The 22,431-nt window shown below is 48.0% G+C and overlaps 1 long non-coding RNA gene across 1 annotated transcript; it reads left to right on the forward strand.

Moving 5' to 3' along the window:
* The first annotated feature begins 506 nt into the window (after positions 1-506).
* Gm35227 lies at positions 507-22,222 on the forward strand. The gene is made up of 3 exons (XR_379530.3): positions 507-1,386; positions 19,963-20,115; positions 20,854-22,222. It is a non-coding gene; the product is annotated as a predicted gene, 35227 (long non-coding RNA).
* Positions 22,223-22,431: the final 209 nt, after the last annotated feature.

Genomic DNA, 22,431 nt, shown 5'->3' on the forward strand with positions numbered 1-22,431 from the left:
TGAAAGGCTCTTTGAGTTTAAGGGCTGAGTCCCAGCTTAGAGGCTACCCCTAGCCCACAGCTGAGAACACTAATAGACGTGAGGTCTTATTTGTAAGGCAGGGCTGGTACCTGGGCCCTTATGGTTATTCAGATGCTGTCCCTGTTTCCCAGCTCTTCTTACTTGCCTTGCCTCCTGCCTCAGTTTCCCATCCTTTGGAGATGGATTGCTGAGACTGCCTAGATGTGCTCCCTGCCCCTCAATGTCCTCAGATGAGCAGTTACTCTGCCTTTGACCCCCTAACTGCTGTGTGTTAATTACTGAGCAGGTGGAGGCAGCTGCCACAATTGGGCCACACCTGCTATGGCCTGTCAGCCCTGTGTCAGATGCAACCCCAGGGCAAATAGCTGTCCAGCTAATGAAAAGCCCAGCTTTGACCCTGGAGCTGCGCAGCTGCTGGCTTTGTGTTTCTGCATCGTTTGCTTGGCGATCTGGCCCTCAGCGCCCAGAACCAGGGCCAGTGCTTTGGCACCACAGTTCCCTTCTCCAGTGATCTGGTTACAGAACACATTCTCTGGCTCATCTTGAAAAAGCAGCTTTTTTTTTTTTTTTGCTATAACTTCAGAAACTCTGGGAGAAAAAAACTCCCCAAGCCTCAAATATTTTCCTACTGCAAACTTGAAATTCTACCAGAGGGCCCGAGATTCTACAGAGTGCCTGAAGCCACCAGTTCAGATTATGATGGAGAGAAACAGAGAAAGACAGCTAGAGCAAACCATGATCCAGGCTGTCGGGGCAGGGGCTTCCCAGACAGGGCTTTAGAGCTGAAAGGCTGGGGACAGAGCAAGAGTGGCTGTTGAAGGAGGGGCACGGGCTCAGCTGTGCTTCCAACCTAATCTGTCTCCCAGCTGGGTCCAGAGCTTCCTCCAGCCTGGGTCGTCTTCTCTCTAACCTTTGCTAGCAGGTTTCTATGAGTGTGGAAGGAGATGACATGTGTGAGACCCTTGGCGCAGCTCCTGGCACACCTAAGGTGTCCTTTCTTAAATGTGAGCTTGTGATGCATAACCTTGAGCTAACCTATAGCCAGCACTCGGTAGGCAGAGGCAGAAGGTGATGGAGCAAAACTATACCTCTGAAGTACATCAGTACATCAGTTGTCGCCGTCGTCGTCGTCGTCGTCATAGTAAACATGGACGCAAGGCAAGGGCTCATTCAGCGGTGTCTGCTGTGCAAAGATCTGAGTTCATATCCCAGGACTCACGTTAAAAAGGAGGACGTGGTGCTGTGTGTCTATAAGCCCAGCACTCCTATGGCAGCAGGGAGGCAAAGACAGAAGATTCCTGGGAGCTCACAGCTCAGGTATCCTCGCAAATGCAACAGGAAACAAGAGACCCTGCCTTAAACACGGTAAGTGAGGGCCAACACCCGAGGTTGTCTTCTGACCTTTACACTCCTGCCAAGGCACATGTGTGCCTATACTCATACACACACACACACACACACACACACACACACACACACACACACTACACACAAAGATGAAAAATAAAGACAGCAACTGAGAAAGACACCTATGTTGACCTACATAGTCTCTCTCTCTCTCTCACACACACACAAACAGAGTCCATGCACGTGTACATGCTGCACACATGCACATATGTGTAACACACACACACACTGAAAAAGAACATAAACATTAGCTTACTAGTGCATAGGAGGCACAGGCTGGCTTGGGGAGCTGGGGAGAGGAACCACAGCTGGAAGACACTGTGGGCGATTTCTTTCCATTCTTGGCCCTGAAAAAGGAGAGCCCTCACTCCCTGGGCCACATCCTGGGATCTTTGCTAGGAGAATCCTGAGGATCCACAGAGACTCTCTGCCATACACAGAGAATTCTGCTACTGGGCTGCTGGAGGGGCCAGGCTTCCTAATGTTGCCACACAACTGACTTCTCTGCTGGGGCTCTGCAAAGACAACAGAGGTGAGAGTGCACACAGCTTAGACCTTTGGTGTTGTGCCCACTCCCGGAGTCTCTGGATTCCCAGAGACAATTGGATGATGTGAGCTAGTGGGGTATATGGTTCATGGCTACAACCAACAAGAGACTGCTACAATGCAAACACTATGTTCATATGTGATGGGGGCTCTTCCAGGCTGCCTACCTCATGGAAATCCCAAGCAGAGGCCTGGCATAGCCACAAAAAGGCATAGCCTCCTTGCTAACCTATCAGAGCCACCTTCTGAAAGCTGGAGATGAGAGAAATGGACACATCACCTCTTTCTTAGTTAGGGTTTCTATTGCTGTGCCCAAAATGCCATGACCAAAAAGTAAGATGGGGAAGAAAGAATTTGATCAGTTTACACTTCCATAATGCTGTTCATCACTGAAGGAAGTTAGGACAGGAACTCACACAGGGCAGGAACCTGGAGGCAGGAGCTGATGCTGAGGTCATGGAGGAGTGTTGCCTACTGGCTTGTTCCCAATGGCTTGCTCAGCCTGCTTTCTTATAGAACCAAGAACCACCAACCCAAGGATGGTGCCCCCACACAATGGGTTGGGCCCTCCCCACAAATCATTAAGAAAATGCCTTACAGCTGAATCTTATGGTGATATTTTCTCAGTTAAGGTTTTGTCCATTCAAATACCTCTAGTTTATGTGTCAAGCTGACATAAGACTACCCAGTACACCCTCTTCTCAGAGAAGGCTTGGAGATGCTTTCACCCACTAAGCAAGACCATTCACAGGGTCCATAAGGCATGTCTCTGCTTTCAAAGAATGTACTAGTCAGCAGAGTGAATGGAGGGGGAAAAAAATCACAGAGCTTCTTGTTAAGGATCAAAAAGAATGTTCCAGACAATAAGCTCTCAAGCTCTTTGAAGTTGACAGATCGCTGGAGCCTGGGGTGAGGCAAGGAAGCTTCGTGGCAGATGTGAACACTGAGCAGGCTTTGGAAAGAATGGTTTTCCTAAGAGAGAGAAATAGAAAAGGCTTGCTTTCCCTGCATGAGGCTGCTGTGACCAGAAGTGTGAGGGCAGGAGAGTACAGGGCATGTTGGGAAGCAGAGATGGGACTGACAATTCAAAATGCACAGGGATCAAAGGTAGGGAAGTCAGGGGAGGCTCTGTCCAGCAGGTAGTGGCTGCTGGTAATGGCCACACTTGATGTGACTCTTTGGGCTGGACTGCCAAGGCAGTGGGGAGCTACAGCAGGATCTTGAATGTGGAGTGGCTAGCTAAAGGTTGGCAGAAGTGTCTGTGGTGGGTTACTGAGAGAGAAACATGGAACACATGTTAAAGAGCAGAATGAGGGTGCAGACAGACCCCTATGCAGCTCCCAAAACAGGCAAAGAGAACTGTATGCTCCATCTGGAAGATCTGAAATGTGGCGAGGCCCAAGGAGCAGGGCGGGAGGGTGGTGTCTGGTGGGGGGACTCAAAACTCCAGTTAAAGCTACTGAGTAAGAGGTGCCAGAAGACCGTGAGGGTATGTTAGGTCCTAGGGGAAGAGGCTGAGTGTGGGGGCAATGTCACAGAACCTGTAGGAAGCAAACCCAGGTATGTAGAGTAAGGAGAATTGAGCCAGAGCATGGGTGTCACAAGGCTTCTCCAAGACCAGAGACGGTGAGAACCCTCATCTCAAATATCCCTCATCCTCATGGATCCCTGTTGTTCCCCACACTTCAGTCACAAGGGTCCCCAAAGCCATGGGGTCGTAGATCCCAGACAAACTACAAAGCCACAGACAAGAGCACTGTGTCATGATGATATGATCAAAGCCAACAGCAATTGAACAAAGAGGTTAATCACACTTGTTTATTTATTTACAGACCGGTAGGAGAGGGTTGATGCTCAAAGAGTTGAACAGACTAATTGAAAGCAAGTGCTGTCACTAATTTGATCTTTGGATGAATTTTAAGCCCATAGTTTGTTTTGCTAATTTTACTCAGCACCCTGGAATTTGTTGACAGTGACTGATTGTTTAAGTGAATAATATCCATGTACCAGGATCATTTGGTGATCGAAAATGTCAGACTTGGTCATGACACTAGCCAATATCATTTGTTGGTACCTTAACTGCCTGCTTACCTTTCAGGAAGTGTTGGGCCAACAAAGCTAGCTCCAAGATGCATTACTATGAGAGTGGCTGTGAGGACCAATGGCCAGTTGGGTCCTTCACTACAGAGGGTTGGATGTATCCTTGTACCTTTAAGACACGGGGCCATACATGGCATCTGTGGGTCATCTGCCACTATATGGTTTGTTTTTCAAAAACAAAGCCGACACAACAGTCCTCTTCCCTGCCCATGTGGAGCTTGGGGCCTAAGACTCATTTTGAAAAGATTACTAGTTAGGCGGCCATCCTGGCCTCATAATCAGTGCTGTGATAAAACACCTAACAAAGCAACTTAGGAGAGAAAGAATTCATGCTAGCTCACAATTCCAGGCCTCCAGAAGTCACAATGGCAGGAGCCAATCACATCACACCCACAGTGAAGAGAGGAGAGAAAAGAGTCCGTGCTTACTTGCTTGCCGGTGCTCAGCTCAAGTTTTCCCCCCTCGAACACGCCAGGAGCCAAGGGTTAGGGTTTCTTCCTCATAGCCACTGGTTGAAGTCTTCTTTGACTAGGGAGATATTGCATCAGAAGATTATCATGGCGCTTTATGCAAGTTGCCCAACAGCAAGCTGCCTTGGTCCTGGTTTCACTAGTTGGGAGACAGGAAGAACATGGCTAGTACAAATGCTTTGATCATGCAGAAGGCTCCGTTTAAAAGCATGGCTTGGGTGGCTGTGTGTCTTAGTTACAGTTTTATTTCTAAGCTAGCATCTTGGAAGCTAGCTTTGTTGGCCCAACACTTCCTGAAAGGTAAGCAGGCAGTTAAGGTACCAACAAATGATATTGGCTAGTGTCATGACCAAGGCAACTCTTACAAAAGGAAACAGTTAATTAGCTTACAACTTCAGAGGTTCAGTCCATTATTATCATGGCAGGAAGTATGGCAGCCTGCAGGCAGAACATGGTGCTGGAGGAGAATTCTACATCTCGATCCGAAGTCAGACAGGAGACTCTTCCAAAAGCAGCAAGGATGGGATTCCTCCACACTGGGAGGAGTTTGAGCATAGGACCTCAAAGCCCACCCCCACAGTGAGGCACCTCCTCCAACAAGGCCACACCTCCTAATACTGCCACTTCCTGTGGGCCAAGCATAGTGAAACCACTACAGGAGGAAGCAGATTCATTGTGAAGTGAGGTCATGGGAATGGCAGCCCCAGAGATAGTGCCTAGCACTCTATGTGTCCTCTGTAGACCAGAGGCCACAGCCAGGCTGAACCATGGGGTGGGTGGAGCACAAGTATCTGCATTGAGAGGGAAACTGAGATCCACCAGGCACTGTGATAGGAATTCCAGATTGGAGATGGGGGTTCAGATGACACTGAGATGAAGCCTAGATGTTTAGCCACAGCCAGCAGAGCAAAGCTGCAAGATGGATTCCCACAAGAGGCAGGAAGAGAGAAGGAAGGAGCTGGACAGGTGCTGAGCATAGGCTGGGCCTCTGAAGTACAAGAACTCACGAGTGTCCACCGTGTGTGTGTGTGTGTGTGTGTGTGTGTGTGTGTGTGTGTCTACATACCTGAAGATACACATGGCATGGAATGTAAAGGTCAGAGGACAACTTTTGGGAGTTGGTTCTCACCTTCTACCCACTCTGCTGAAACAGGGTCTCTCTAGTTTCTGCTGTGCTGAACACTCCAGGCTGGCTGGCTTACAAGCTTCTGGGTAGTTTTTCTATTTTCCCTCACCTCACTTTAGAAATGTTTGACTCACAGGGACATGCCAATACACCCAGCTTTTGTATGGTTCCTGGGGTTGAGCCTGTATTACTAGGCTTTCATGGCAAGTGCTTTTATACACTGAACCACTTCCATGGCTCTTTGGGATCTAGACTCACACTGGTCTTGAGCTTCCTTGTAACAAGGTTGGCCTTGAATTTATGTTGTTCCTGCCTCCACCTCCCAAGTATCAAGATTATAAATACATGCCACCACATGCAGTTTACATGGTACAGAGGATCAGACTCAGGGCCTCATTCACACTGGGTAAATACTCCATCTACTGGGCTACATCACCAGCCCAGAGTCCATGTTTCTATGAATGCTGGTAGACTGTGAGGTTTTGAATTCAGCTATTGATTTCAGGGGAAAAGTGATGCTCCAAGTGCCACATAAAATCAGATTGGAGGAAAACAGTCAAAAGCTCTCCAAAACCAAACGGGACTGACAAGAATGAATGCAGACTTATGCTGTTGGGTTCCAGACACCATTAATATTAACAAGATGACTTAAGAGGTCATGAGGGGCCACATGTGAAGGCTTGCAGTTTGTCACTTGGCCACAAGCATCGTATCAGCTTCAAGGATGATAGGACACAGCTCCTGCTGATGAGTCAGCATTCCTAGAAGTACAATATTCAGGTCAAGTGGGGTAAGGCTCCCCCACCCTTGGACTTTGTCAGGGAGTTGTGTCTACCTGGTAAGAAGGAGCAGCAACACCCACAGGTGTCTGCAGACTCACTTTGTTTGCCTCATAGAAACCATTTTTAACTGCTCTGAAAGCCTAGAAGTTGGTCAGAGACAGAGAAAAGAAGAGACGAAGAAAAGAAAAAAGATCTGATAAAAGTCAAAAGTTTTCAAACAAAACCCCCAATTCCGGCAGGCTTTAGAAAGTTCAGACAGTTCAGCACAGCCCTTTTGTAGCAATACCTGGAGGGATCTGAGAGATGTCTGCTTCGCATAGATCAAGCCTTTGCTTGCCAATTTGCCTCAGTGCTCACCACTCCTTGCCATCCCCATGGCAAGGCTGAGTGCTAGCTGTCTTTTATCATTGACTTTGCAGAGGAAAAAAAAAAAAAAAGCCTCCTTGTCCATGTCTCTATGGAAAGTAGAAAGATAAAGGCATGAGATGTCCACGTGACCTCACTGTTCCAGGTCTGCTCTTTATTTGCTTGACTAGCTTGGGGTTTCCAGAAGTTTGAGTTTGGAGGTTCACACAGAGAGGCCGCATAGTTCATAAAAATATTTGCTGTGAGGACTGGGAGGGTCGCTCAGCAGGTAAAGTGCTTACCATACAAGCAAGAGGCCCTTAATTGGATTGTCTACCAATTGTGTACTGCTGGTGACTGTAATCTTAGCTCTAGGGAAGCAGAGACAGGTAGATTCCTAGAGCTCACCAGACAGACAGACAACCTAGCTGGATCAGTGAACTGCAGGTCTAATGAGAGACTCTGTCTCAACACAAAAAACAAAAAGGTGAAAAGAGGACACCCAACACTGACCTCTGGCCATGACACCCATGTGCAAAAATATGTATATGTATCCCACCCACACTTGTGAATACACACACACACACACACACACACACACACACACACACACCAAGTATCTGAAGAGGAGGGACTGAGGACTGGTGCAGATGTAAGACCCCCAAAGCTGGACCTCCGCTCAAGTCCCAGGATGAGCTGACCAGCACCCCAATGACCCGAGAGAAAACCACACCTGATGCAAACTGCAAGAGGTTTCATTATCAGCTAGCTGAGGACGAAGTCCCTCCGCCATGCAGGGCAGGGGAGTTTGACCCCAGCAGTGACAGTAGGGGGCTTTTAACAGCTAGCTGAGGAATTGGGAGGAGTTGGGAGGAGAGTTGGGAGGAGTTGGGAGGAGTTGGGAGGAGTTGGGAGGAGAGTTCTTCTCTTCTGGGTGTCCTTGGTGAAATTTACAAGGTAGGAGTGGGGAGTGAGTTCTTTCTGAATTTTTATCTCCGTGTCCTCGGCACAGGAAGGCAGGCATCTCTGGTTATACAGTATAGAAACAAAAAGGCTTTTTGCTGGCTATAGAGAACAAAGAGCTTCTTTCTGGCTGTATTTTTAGAGATCAGAGAAAACAAGCTTGGGGACCTTCCAGGGGCTTTACCTTCCAGGGAGAAACGCTCTAAGTTGGGGTCCCACACAGACATTCAGTTTGAAGATGTAAAGGCTCAGAGGATACTGATACTCAGAGGACCATGCTCAAGCAGAACTGGCTGATGTGGTACTTCAGTGGGCAGCCCAGATGGAACGGGTTCTAAGAGAACAAATTTCATCATAGGATATAGATGAGCGGCTGAGCAGGCTAGTTTTGGAACTGAGCATCTTGCCTGCTAAAGGAGGGAGTGAGAACCGAAGAATGCTTAGCCAGGAATTCTGGGGCTCCTGTTAACAGAGCACCACCCATCTTCAATAGGTTAATCAAACCAACAAGAGTTAAAAGCAGAAAAGGGAGATATAGTCAACATGGCCACCCTGGGAAGAGGAACACAGAGGCCCAGTGACCCCAAGGTCTGTATCCAGGGTCCTGCCTAAAGGTTATGTTTAAGTAGATGGTGAAGATATGCATAATCAAGCAATTCCCATCAAGGTGTGGCCCTGCCCATCATCATCACCACCACCACCATCATTTTAGGACAATCTCTTCTGCACTGGTCAGAACTGTGGAAAATCTCTGCCAATCCTGATTGGCACCAGTCTTCATTCCTTTCCCTCTCCAAGTATGAGAATCTTGGGGGGGATGCCAGTTTCCAGGGGCTAATTGTTTCAACACTCCAATAGGCAAAGGGCAGAGTCTTCAGACTCTCTTCATTCCTGCCAGGACAGTCACACCCTGATCTGTTCAGTGTGGCCCTGTGCAATTTACTGACCACAATGTCAAAGTGGACATTAAAATCGCAGTACCTTGAAGGAACGTGCGGAGGATAAAATTAAAGGATGAATTCAAGCGTATTTTGCACAATGCTTGACCTGTAGTAAATACTCAATAAATGTGAGCCGCTGTGACTTATAAGAAGAGCAGGCTTGATCAGTTAGCTCTGGAAACCCTGCCAAGTCTGTGTTCATGCCTCGTTCACCTGCATTTCCTCCTTCCAAGAATTTACTGAGAGGAGAAAAAATGAGCAGATTTTAACCTCATTTCCTTTTATGGCTTCTTCTCATCGCCCCCAGATTACTGTGTGAACTACAGACTTTATTTTTAGCTACTTCCATGGTCACTTGTACCAGACATCCTAGAAGTCTGCTAGGGCTGACCGAAGGGCTGCTCACACGGAGCTGCCTGCTCGCCTTCAATGCTTCAGACTTAAAGCTGATTGCCCAGGGACCTTTGATCTGCAGTGATGGCATCCGTGAGCTGAATCAAGCTCAAGATGAATTAGTTGCTTACATGAATTGAACCCAGAGGAAGCTGAGAAACACGCAATAGTGAGTGCCTAAGAAGAGCCCTCTTCCTTCAGATGCAGGGTGTGTGGATGCTGCATGGGTTGCCCAGCTTCTGTTCTTATGGCTAAATTGGATGCAGAAAGTAAAATTCACTAGACAATCACAAGTTAGCCTTTCTCCTGGTAGACACTGGTCCTGACAGGCATTATCTAGGTCTGCTCTTTACTGGTCAACACTCTAAGGACTGGGAAGATGGTCCAGCTGCTAAGTGCTTGATGATCAAAGAGAGGACCTGAGTTTGATTCCCAGCATCCATTACAGGTAGCCAATACCACCTGTTACTCAGGCTCCAGGGGATTTGACATCCTCTTCTGGCCTATGTCAGCATACAAATAATTAAAAAGGAAAGGAAGTCTTAAGGAAAATGCCCTTTGTTTTGCTCAGCACATCAGCATGCCCAGCTAATGATATTCCCTCAGCTGTTAAGGCCCCCTCTCCCCATAGGTACAGCTGCTTCTGGCCATTGAAACAAAAGCCAACTTCTTGGTATAGGCAATGAGACTCTAACTTATCTAAATCATTGATTGCCAGAGGTCCAGCCGAGCGGTAGGACTCAAGGGGTGGCTACTTACTAAGTGTTTCCACTGTTGCTTCGTAAGGAATTGCTCCAAAACATAGTGACTTAAATGACTTTCTTTTTCTCATGAGTCTGTGGATTGACAGAGGTTAATCTAGTCTACTCTTCTGGTCTCACGAAGTTGCAGTTAAAAAGTCCGAGACAGCCAAGTCACTCACGCACCTGGCACTTTACTTTGACAGGGACAACTGAAGGTTGAACCTCCCTATCCCCACCCCCAGACTAGTCTCAAACTTTGTCCTTGGTTCTTGGTCCTTCTGCCTCCATCTCCCTAGGAATATGATTATAGGTGTGTATCACCATGCTCAGTTTATAGGCTGCTGGGAAAACAAGACCCAGGGCTTGCTTTCATCTGAGAGCCTTGGGTCCTCCTATCCCCAGCCCTTTATCCCTTCTTTCATAACTAGCCTTGCTATCTGGTCACTGGATCTCAACAGCCAGATTTCCATGAGAGCACATGCCAGTGGGCAAGCACTTCTCCTGCCTTTTGCATCATGTTTACTAATGACCTTCACCCCTGGCCAGGCCAATCATCATAAGAGGAGATGCCACAGAACCACTAAATCGTGGAGAGATGCATGCTGCAGTGGCATATTGTTTATATAGAGGACAGGACCGTGTCTGTCCTCAAGCCTTTTCTAAGTCTTTCTCATACTTTTCCATGATCTCATCTTTGCCCTGTCTTCTTTCTCTTCTCTGTGTAACTACTAACCTCCCCTAAAAGACAACAAGCAAACATAAAAAGGAAAGCATGCTATGCTGTAACCAGTTCCTGAAACGGCAGCTCCGTGGTTATGATTAGGATCTAGGAATCTTTCTGAACCTTTCAAGCAGTAAGTGGTAAACTCCAGGCCTACAGGCATGTTTTGATTGAAGCTGTTTCTTTCTTTTCTTTTTTTTTTTAATAGGAAAATTTCATCTTAAAATTCATATCCCAAGCTTCTTTTGGAAATTTAAAGGGCAGGCAACCCTTGGCCCACATTCTTCCATGGCCAAGCCTGGCAGTTGCTGAAGTGGAGACTTTATCCTCTCCTTTAAGAGGGTTTGGGGCTGTCCAGTTCACCCTAGTCCTCACGTTCTGTTGATATAGGGTGTCTACAGGTTCTAGTAGATGTCTGAGCTGTCTGCCTCACTCCTTTCTGTGAGCTGCCTATCCTCTGAAGCTCTTTGTTTTGCATTTTGGACAGGTTCTCTTGTTTCCCAGGCTGGCTGATATGACTTTGAACTCCTCTTTCCAAGGGCTAAGATTACAGGTGTGCACCACCATGCCCAGTTTATGCAGCCTTTGTGGGGTTCGAGAAATGGACCCAAAGCTTTGTTGTTGTTGTTTTTATTTTGGTTTGTGTTGTTGTTTGTTTGTTTGTTTGTTTGTTTTTCTTTTTCTTTTTTGAGACAGGGTTTCTCTGTATAGCCCTGGCTGTCCTGGAACTCACTTTGTAGACCAGGCTGGCCTCGAACTCAGAAATCCACCTGTCTCTGCCTCCCGAGTGCTGGAATTAAAGGCGTGTGTCACCACGCCCGGCTGACCCAAAGCTTTGTGAACGCGATACTGTGAGCAAAAGCAATGTGTGCTAGGGAGAATTAATTTCGGCTTACTTTCCTGGAGACAAGTCCACAGGGGTGTGCGGGGGTGGGGAGGGTGGGGGGTATGGCAGCAGGTGGCCAAAGCAGGAAGCTTAGCGATCGCATCTTCAGTCACACACTGAAAGCAGACAGAACTAACTGGAAGCAAGTCAAGTTATAGACTCTCAAAGCTCACTCAGTGTAGCTGGCGACTGACCTTCTCCAGGAAGCCTTCACAACCTCCCCAGACAGTAGCACCAACTGGGGACCAAGTGTTCAAATACATGCATCCATAGTGGGGACAGGGAGGATTGCTCATTCAAACCACCATTCTGGGTGTACTGGCTGGGTTTGTGTGTCAACTTGACACAAGTTAGAGTCATCAGAGAGGAAGGAGACTCAGCGAAGGAAATGCCTCCGTGAGACCCAGCTTGATCAATTAGTGATCAAGGGGGCAGGGCCCAGTCATGGTGGGTGGTGTCATCCCTGGGCAGTGATTTCTATAAGAAAGCAAGCTGAGCAAGCCATGAGAGCAAGCCACTAAGCAGCACTCTTTCGTGGCCTCTGCATCAGCTCCTACCTCCAGGTTCCAGCTATGTTCGAGTCCCTGTCCTGACGTCCTCCAATGGTGGACTATGAAATGGAAGTGTTAGCCAAATAAACCCTTTCCTCCCCAACTTGCTTGTTGGCAGTGGTGTTTCGTTGAAGCAATAGAAACCCTAAGACAGTGGGCAAGCACTGCCAATTGAGCACCATTCCCAGCCCCCATGGGGCTTCTAGCTCTGGCTTTAAATTTCCTCTGAAGGTTCTCCCTTCTCCCCCATTCACCATTTACCTCCACTCCATACTCTATGCTTACTGTGTTTTTCATCCACGCACACTGCTTGGTCACCATGTCTTAGCTAAAGTCTGTCTTGGCTTGAAGCCAACTCATCCAACAATGCCTTGTCTGCCCAGAGTCTAAAATCCTATTTCCTTTAAAACTCCCCGCTTGAGCTGACAGTGGCAGTGTGGGGGTGGATTCCTCTGTACTTCCCTGGGTGGATCTAGATCCTAGTCTTTTACAATGTTGCAGGCCAGCACCCCATTAAGGATACTCCGCTATGGGATCACTAGAAGCTGCCTAAGACACAAGGGTTGGCTCCTCAGGAAGAGCAACATTCTATCTTTTGAGGACGACACACAATGGAGGAACAGACCTGGTCCAAATTTGAAGAAGCATCTAGAACAGCATTGTTATTGGAGTTGTTAGAGTCAGAGCCTGAGCCCCAGCAGCCCTAGTAAGCTAGGCACAGCCTCTGGTATTAAACAGGGCAATAAAGGAGCCATGCAATCATGAAATGCAGAAAAGTGAGATGTATTCCATATGGCCACCTCAGGAAGAAGAATAAAGAAGGAGATCCAGTGACATTCTCCCACAGCCCTCCAAATCCATCTCTGAGGTCCTGGTATGAGGTTTAGGTTAAATATAAAGCAGCGGGCAACAAGATCGCTTGGTGGGTGAGGGGTTTTGCCACCATGCCTGACCACCTGAGTTGAATTCCCAGAACCCACATGGTGGAAGAAGAAAAATAACACCTGCCAGGTGTCCTCTGACCTCGAGTTTATACCATTGCATGACTTTCATAATAGATAAAAATAATAATTATGTATATATGTGTAGGGGTTATGGATGTGTGCATAGGTGCAGGTGCCCTCAGACAGAAGAATCAGAGCTTGTGGAGCTGCCATTACAAGTTGTGAGCCACATGATATGGAATTGAACTTGAGTCTTCAACATGAGTAATAGGCATTCCTATCTCTCCAGCCGCAATGTACATTTATTATTTATAGCAGTTCTGGTATAGTGTGAACCCTGTTGTGTTCTCTTCCTAGAGAGGATCAAGCATCAGTTCATCCCAGATGGGGAAACAATAACAGACCAAAGTATGGATGCCACCAAGTCCAACTTCAACTTGGTCAACCAACAAGTTTTATTGGAGTTCCTTATAGGAATATGGGTGAGGGGTTACTTACAGTACTAGAAACAACTCCATGACACTGTGTCACCAAAAAAGCCACAGCAGCATGAATGAAAGCCCAGAAAAAACTGGGAACCTGGAGCATACTGCACAATCTACAGGCAGCTCCATAGGCTACAGGCTATCTTTCCAGCAGCTCAGCTGGTCTGAGAGTATCTCTCAGCTGGCCCTACAGTTCATATATGCTTAAGGGAAGGCGAGGCCTAGGATATCTGGTCAGTTTCAGGAACTTCCTGAACCCTTTGAGTTAGTTACTTTCTGAGCTGAAAGCTATGCGATGTTTCAACATTTCGCCTTTTCTTAGAACACCCTGCTGTCTCCCTCCTTCCTAACATCCTGTCTCTTAGGGCTTCCCTCCAGAATGGAAGGTTTTAACTGCTACACAACAGCCTGACATAGAATCAGTATCTCCTGCTCTTGTCTCCTACCAGTGGTCTGACAAGTTGTCAGAACTGTGTGAAATCGCTTTCCTGGAGACAAGCTCCTCCTCTGGCTGATACCAGCCTTTACTTTTCAACATGAGATTCTGGGGGATTTCCAGTTTCTTAGGCACTGTGATTGTAGTACGATGATAGCCAAGGGAGAAACAAGTCACCCTTCAGAACATTGTCATTTCTGCCAGGACCATAAAAAAAGGTCTCGAAGTGTCCTTCCGGTGCCATGTTCCACAGACTAGTTTGACAGGTAGTCGTGAACCTGGGGGGATCAAGAACTCTATGAAGAGAGCTCAGCTATCTGGGCTTTGTCTGCTCTTCCAGGACATGTGAGACTATGGCATAAAGTCAAGCCACAGCAGCAGGCCTCGGGCTTTCAACATGAGCTAAACAGAGCTAAGGGAATATCTCCCCAAGGGCCAGTTGGTTCTTATCTTTCTCATGTTTTCCACACTGCCTTCTGTATGCAGCAGTGGTTCTCAACCTTCCTAATGCTGCGACCCTTTACCACAGTTCCTCATGTTGTGGTGACCCCCAAACCATAAAGTTATTTTAGTTGCTTCTTCGTAACTGTAATTTTGCTACTCTTGTGGATCTTAATATAAATATCTGTGTTTTCAAATGGTATCAGGCAACCCCTGCGAAAGGGTCACTTAACTCCCCAGATTGAGAACCACTGATCCGTAGGTTGGTGATTCCCAAAGTACTTGGTACCAGCCTCACCCATCTGGGGTGTGGTGGCCAGCCTCCCTCCTTGCTCTGGGTCACAGGTCTGGGTGGAGCTTGGAAAAGTGCAGCACTCACAAGCTCTGCAGGTGAGCCAACAATCAGACAGGTGTGGAGCCATCTGTAGGAAGCAGCTGCTAACAGGCTCCCTTCTTCCCAACTCTTGCTGAGCACAGGTGGGGCGATTCGGCACAAGTGGTCCTAGAAAACCATCTCAAAAGCCTCCTGGTTCTCTGGAGCGTTGGAGGGTCAACGAGAGGCAATAGGGGCAATGCTCTGCTCGAGCATGCACACTACTCTGATTCTGCATTCGGAACACAACACTCCCCTCCCCCAGCTCTCTCCGTCCAGATGCCCACATGGCCAGCTCCTTGCTCTGCCTGCCCTTTGAGGCTTTCTGTAATAGCACTTGACCTAGAATCTGCCTTCTGCCTGGCCGCAAGGGATTGTTTGCAGACCTGCAGGAGGGCTAATAAATAAATGATGGGCTTCTTTCTGGCCACTGGAACCCATCTCAAGGTCAGCGATCTTGCAGAACAGTGGCTTCACAGGGCTTGCTGAGATTAAAAAATCATCAGCTCCCACTAACCACATCCTCTCTCTCTCTCTGAAACTTCGAAGCTTCCCTGCTGCAAAAAGGGAACACAATTAAGGCTCGATAAAATTTTAATAGCAGGAATTATGCACTCGGCAACCAGCCTACAATTAGCTGTTGCTATGCTACGGGCAGAACCTAATCACGATAATGAGGCAAACAAAGGGAGGGAATTAATCAGGGCTATAAGGTTAGTGCTCAGCCCGTTCTATCTCAGAGCACTGACTTCTGAAACACAGCAGTTGGGCCCCTGGGAAATCTTGGGCCTGTGCAAGGTTAGATCAGCTGATGTGTGTATATCGAGTGTGTGTGTGTGTTCTCCTGAGCCAAGAAGACCATGTGCAATTTATGCCTACCACCATGATGTTTTTGCATCTATTAAAAAAAAAAAAAAAGATAATTCCCTACCCTCTGCTGGAAGCCATAGCAACCCTGCAAAAGAAGAGATCATTCTGTAGGTTGAAAACCCTACAGTCTAAGGCAGCTATTCCAAGTGAAGTCCTTGGCTCAGGACTGCACCTGGGAGCTGTTAGAAATGCAGAAACTTGGGGCTGGAGAGACAGCACAGCAGTTAAGAGTGCAAAACGCTCTTGCAGGGGATCAGACCTCTGTTCCCAATACTCACGCTGGGCAGCTTATAGCTGCCTGCAACTCCAGCTCTAGGAGAGCTGATGCCTTCCTTCTCCAGGACTCCTAGGGTGGGCACACGTATATACATGCACACGAACACTCATGAACACACACACACACACAAAACTTTTTTCAATCTTAAAATAACAGGAAGAAGACACAGGATCTCAGGTTGTTCTGGCCTCTTGAGTTACCCTGAATTGTACCCAAATCATTATGTGGTTTCTGTGTACACTGAGTGTGCATAGAACCTGCCTGTTCTGCCAGGTAGCAACCTAGCTGTAATAACTGTTTTACTGTAACTGTGATCTCTGCCTGATTCTGAACGAGGCATTCAACCCACATGATTAGTTTGTTTGACCATTTGCAATCATTAAGTGGTAAACAAGCCGGCTTCCCGTCCAGCGGGAGAGATGTCCTGGTAGAGACCGCATCAAGTTCATACAGCATGAGGAGCTCTGCCTACTACGGACAAGAAAGGGATGATGTTCAGAGAGGCTGGGAAGCATCCAGCTCACTGATACATCAGGAGGGCATAGAGTCACAACCCCAGCATTTTCTCACTCCTGGGCTCTTTATTAGCCTACAATGACTCCTGTCACATAGACACAGGGGGAGCAAAGACAACTATACCTCAGCCAAGGATATTAAAAAGGATCACGAGTATGTTTTTAAAAAGTAAACAGAAGAGTCTCAGGTGACAAACACCTGTAACCACAGCGCCTGGGCTGTAGAAGCTGGAGGACCGTGTGCTCAGGGTCATAAGTGGGAGGTGACACGAGACGGAGGAGGTAGTGTAAGACTCCGGGAGCCTTAGCTTACCAGGGAGCCCCTGAGTGAACCACGTGAAGCCGGGATCCATGCAAAAAGCAAGAGGAATTTATTGTTCGAGTGCACCGGGGTCGTCCCATACCCAAAGGAGAGGCAGCGACCATCAGCACCTGTTCGGCGAGTTTTTACATGGTTTCCAGGGGCAGAATAGAGCATCAGCAACTAGGCACAATATGATTGGCGGAACAGTGCACCCTTTAAACTGATTGATCTTTAGGGAATGAAGTGACAAGGACTTCTCTTGTCTGAAGGTGGGCAACGGTCAGTCCTGCAGAATGTGTCCCCACCCGCAGGTCTGTTCTGCCCTGTTGTTGAGAAATGTTAATTAGCCTCTCCTTTCAGAGGGGCAAGTGTTTCGTGATCTTCCCAAAGTTCCTAAGCTGACCTTTTCAGTAGTATGTGGCTGGCATTTATATAAGCAGTGAGATCCTTCAAAGGGTGTGTGTGTGTGTGTGTTGCACTTGGTGTGTTCAGCTATCACAAGAGGACGTCTATCATTGTATAACTCTCTGCTTATCTTTTGAGTCCGGATCTCTCCATGAGCTCAGAACTAACATTTTCTCAGAAAGGCAGGAAGCCACTGAACTTCAGTGATCCTCCTGCCTCCATACCTGCTCAGAGTTGGGGTTATATACAAGCAAAGGACACCTTGCTCTTCTCCTTACATGGGTGTTGGGATCTGAATTCCAGTTCTCATGACTGTACAGCACACTCTTGACCACCAAACCATTGCTGCAGCCTGATCAGGACTTTGTGGGGTTTTGTTTGTTTGTAGCCTTAATGGTAGAAAGACACCGAGGTGGCATTATCAGCTTGAGTAAAGCTCTACCCGAGGATAGCAGGGCTAATGAGAACACTCACATGACCCATGTGTTCCTGTGTCAGGTAGGGTTGGACTGGAGCATCTTTGAATGTCAAGGTAAGGGTTCGGACTTCACTGAGAGTTGGTGAGCTGGCAGCATGACCTCTCTAGAAAGCTCTGCCCTGGCTTTTTTTTCTTTTTTTTTTTTTTTTTTTTTTTAGCTTTATAGACAAGCCAAAGAAAACCTGAAAGCCTGGAGTCATCATGGGGTCTTGGAGACCAAAGAGGAAGAAGAAGCAACAAGATCCCGTGTAAGAAAAGGGGTGGGGCCCACTGGGGGATGGGAGTCAGTCCAGGCTCCGGCTCCAGCCTCAGTGAGTGAGAACAGAGGGAGAAAGCTGACTTGGGGAGAGGCAGAGGTGTGCTTTGAGATATCATACAAAGGATGTGACTTCTAGCCTCCAACAGGATCACAGCTCATCCAACAACTGTTTACCGAGGTGCAAGGCAGGGCAGGGCAGAGGAAGACTCCACAGAGTTTGGAGAGCTTTTGATGCTGCTTATAGCAATTTGCTCCTTATAGAAATTTGGCAAGTCCTTGTCACTGGGCTCAGGAGGAAGAAGTAGGCTCTGATAAGAATATTCCCATTTGGGCTGATGCAAGGATCAAGGTGAATACAGTCAAGGGATGTGTGATTTCAATTTTGTCTTGGTGATCCTGATAAGCCCCCAGACCCAGTGACTTGGGGACTTGGCTTACTGCTTTGTTTGATTGCTACCTGGTGTGATCTCTTGGTTCTTTGCCTTGTTTGATCACTTTGTCTCTGATCTAAGGACTGATCCTATTCTCTGCTAGTACCTAGCATGGTGTAAAAGCTGACTGGGAAAACTTAAAGCCACTTCCGCCTCAGCACTGGCTGGAGTCAGGTTATAATGTTTGTCTAATTGTCTTTTTCTTTTCAATCCTCACTCCTGCGCTCCAGACCCTGTTCACTGACTGAGCTGGCTTGGTCAACAGAGAGCAGCAACAAGGATAGCTAACCTCAGCTGGGTGCCTCGTGTAGGTCTCAAGCTCAGGGCCTTACAACATGTGTCCCCTGACACTTACAAGTTTTAAAGTGACTTATCACCCCAGGACTCTCACTCTCAGCTGGCCGTGTACATTTTCTAGGGAGCTTTAGAAATATAAGAGCTTGAGGCCTACACCTCCCAAAGATCTGTGCACTGAGTTGGATGAAGGTTTCTATGTAAAGCTCCAGGGGTCTCAGCTAAGCCTCCAGTTTCATCAAAGACCACCAGAGACATATCAACAGTTATACCAGTGGAGTTATTACTCATGGTGGGGTGGAGGCAGGCACACACAGGAGCTGTGAGAGAGTGTTCTCTTCAACAGAGGGCATAGGAAAGAACTGGTTCTATAATGTGGGTGCTGGTGGCAAAGCTTGTAAAGGAGGCTAATAGGGAAGTCAGGGGCTGGTCCAGCCTGGATATCAGAAAGCAGGGGAAGGAAGGGGCTGGGGAGATGGCTGAGTGGGTGAACTGCTCGCTGGGTAAGCATAAGGACATGAACTCCAGGTGAAAGGCTGGGTGATATGGTCAGTGCCTCTATCATTCCAGGGGTGGAAGTTGGAGCTAGGAAACTCAGGATGCTTGCTGAAGCCAGGCTAGTTGATCTGTGAGCTTCAGGTTCAATAAAAGACCCTGTCTCAAAAAGTAAAAAGGAGGGGCTCCGAGTTAAGAGCACTTGCTACTCTTGAGAAGGAACTTAGTTCAGTTCCCAGCACTCACTTCAAGCAGCTCAAAACCACTTGGAGCTCTAGCTCAGGGCATCTGGTGCCCTCTTTGGACCTCCATGGATACCCACCCTCATGGCACATATATACAGATAACACATAAATAGAAACAAAGTCTCTAAATAAAAAAGTTTAAAGCAATACAGGAAGATCCCCTGATGTCCACCTGTGGCCTGTGCACATGCTCACACTTGTGCTTGTGTGTGTACACATACTTGTGCGCACACACACACACAGATGGGGGCGGAGGATCCAGAGACAACCCTAAAGCCATCTCAAGAAAGCTCAGCTGTAATGAGAGTCAGGAATAAAAATGGAAACTGCCAAAGTAGAAGAGGGAGGATTTGGTCTTCTGTGGCTGACAGAGCGGCTTTGTTTTCATCTGTGGTTAGATAAATCCTGAAGTGGCCTTGCCATGTCTCATTTTATCCCGTCTGAGGATTAGTGGGACTGTGAGTGGCACCATGTGAAACTGTTCTCCTCCGATCAGACACTAGCCTGGCTCTGCTGGCAGGTCCCATGGTTTCTGAAGGTCACTGGCCTTTTTGTCTTTCTTGTCATCCATCACAGTACTGTCCTGTCACACCACCCCAGAGGGACAAAGATCGTAGGCAGAGGGGACGAGGGAGTGAAAGGGTTAAAATTAAGCTTGAGAGGGAGAGTGAAGGAGAAAATCGCCTGCCTTGTGGATTCTGCTTCCTACCTCCAGGTGAAAAGCGGAGATGCAGGGCAGGAAAGTAAGGAGAGAGTCATCCATCCATCTGTTACTGCCTCACAGCCAGCCCTCACCTGTCAACAGTGACCTTGACACTGGCCCTACCTTGGAACAAGAACTTTTTGCCACCATCTGGTTTGGCAGCAGGTGATTGGCAGTGCTCAGTTTGGTGTGAAGGGGAACCTGCCTGGGGCAGAGGGCTTGCAAAGTGAGCAAAGCTGGGTTCCAGATCTCATGTGTGGTGTGTGTGTGTGTGTGTGTGTGTGTGTGTGTGAGAGAGAGAGAGAGAGAGAGAGAGAGAGAGAGAGAGAGAATACATGTGCATGAATTGTGTTTGTGCATGCACACACTGCTTTTGACAGATCTTGGGAAGACTATGTCTAAGGTACGTTGTCACCTGCTCTGTACATGTCCAAGGCTCTCTCTGAGTTTGTTTCCCAGACAACGCGCCTGGGTGTATTGATGCTCTCTTTAAGGTATAGGTGTTCTGCAGTCCTCACCTTCACTCCAGCTCCTCCTGAGGCATGTGCCCAGACCTTCCAGGGCTCCCACCTGTCCCAAGAGACTGGTATAGGGGGTTGTTGTGACATGCCTCCACTTTGAGGCTGGGTCTATGAAATCCTGAAGATCTGAGGTCCCTGGAAGCAGCAAGGTGCAGGTGGTACCTACATGCCACATCTTTCATTATCATTATTATGTATGGAGTTGGGTGACACCTCATGTGGAGGTCAGAGAACAGCTTAATGGAGTTGATTCTTTCCTGTCCTCTTTACATTGGACCTGGGGATCAAATTCAGGTCATGAGGTTTTCAGCAAGTGTTTTTTATCCCCTCTCCCATTTTGCCCTGGCTCTGACAATGTGCCATGTCTTGTGTGCTTTTGCAGATGTGGCTAGGTCTCTCTCCTTTTCTGAGTACCCATGGCTGCCCTGCTCTCTTCTACCTTCAAGACACTGCAGAGGACTGACTACACACCCCAGCTTCTCCCTCCTCAGGCTTCCGGAGGGAGCTTCTGCTGCTGCTGCTCCAGGGATAGCTGCTCATGCAGTTATTTGTTGCCTCAGTGTTCCTTGACAGGGAGCTGGCTGCCTTGTTTATTGCTTGGTCCACTATCCCTGGGCCTTTGCCAGACTCCTGAAAGGCATCGATAACAGGGAGGGACGGAAGACGGGGAGAAGAGTTCAGGGTCATAGCTAATGCCCAGCAGTGGCAAGAGTTCTTAGAGTTGCAAGAGAAGACTGCCCCTTCCTCTGGCAGATAAATGGCTGCCTGGCTGCTATGAAAGACACAGCTGGTTCACATCTGGACCATGCCATAGGTGGTCAGTCATCCCCACCCTTCCTCTTCCCATCTTACAGGAGAGTTCTAAACTCAAGAAGAAAGTGGTGCCCCCCCCCCCAGGAAACAGCAGGTGTCCTAGTGTGCTGTGCTCAAAGGCCTCAGAGGACAGGTGAGCTGACGGTGCCTTCTCTTAAACTTGTCCTAGCCCAGTGACTCTCTTGCCCTTTGAAACAAGCTCTTCAGTGAGGCCACAGAGGAAAAAAAAAACCTCATTCTCTGGGAACTGGGAGTCAGGAAGTATAACACTCACCTTCTGAGGCCCCTGGGACTAAAACAGAGGGACTTGAGCACCCCTGCAGGGCTGCTGAGTCCCCAGCAGACACAGAATGCCTGCTATCTCTTGCCAGTATCTAGGTTTCTACAGGGGGCACCTGTGAGCCTTGATTATCAGGAGACACCCAGTCTCCTCTGGAAGCTTAAGCCCCAGGCCCATCCCCTTTCTTGTCTAGGGTGGGTGTGGAGGCTGGGGTGCAATCTTGGATGCAGTTCCTCAGGAGCCGTTCACTTTGTTTCTTAAAAAACAAAAACGCGTTTTTAAATTTATTTTATTTCCTGCGTGTATGCACTGATCATATCCACTCCAGCTCCCCTTCCAACTCCTTCTAGACACCTCAACATATCTCCTCTTCCCGACTTCACCTCCCTTCTCCCTCTTGGTACTCCACTGAGTCTAATTAGTGATTGTTAACATATCAACTGAGCTGGTTGACCTGATCTTGTGCAGGTAATTGTAGCAGCAGTGAAGACATGGTACAACAGGCCTCTGGATGGTCGAGCCGGCTACTGGCGATCTCAGGCCAGGGTTCTGATCCCAGCTCCACCACCTGCTCTCTCTGTGATCATAGACAAGAAGCTTGAACTCCCCCCAAGTCTCCCTACCATCACCTATCTGTAATAAAGACATCTGGGCTCTTGCTGAGGCTGGTGGGATTTGAGTTAAAGACAGCAGACAGGGAAAGAACAGCACCTGGCCGGGCACACCAGTGATTCCTCAGAGAGTCCTTCCGTTGTCTCCCTCCACAGTATGGGAGCATGGCTGGCTAGAAACTCCTGGCAATGCACCCAGACATCCTACTTTCTCATCAGAATGGATGATCCAGGGATTTACCTGTATCTAAATGCT

Source organism: Mus musculus, chromosome 9, assembly GCF_000001635.26.
Source record: "Mus musculus strain C57BL/6J chromosome 9, GRCm38.p6 C57BL/6J".
Lineage (NCBI taxonomy): Eukaryota > Metazoa > Chordata > Mammalia > Rodentia > Muridae > Mus > Mus musculus.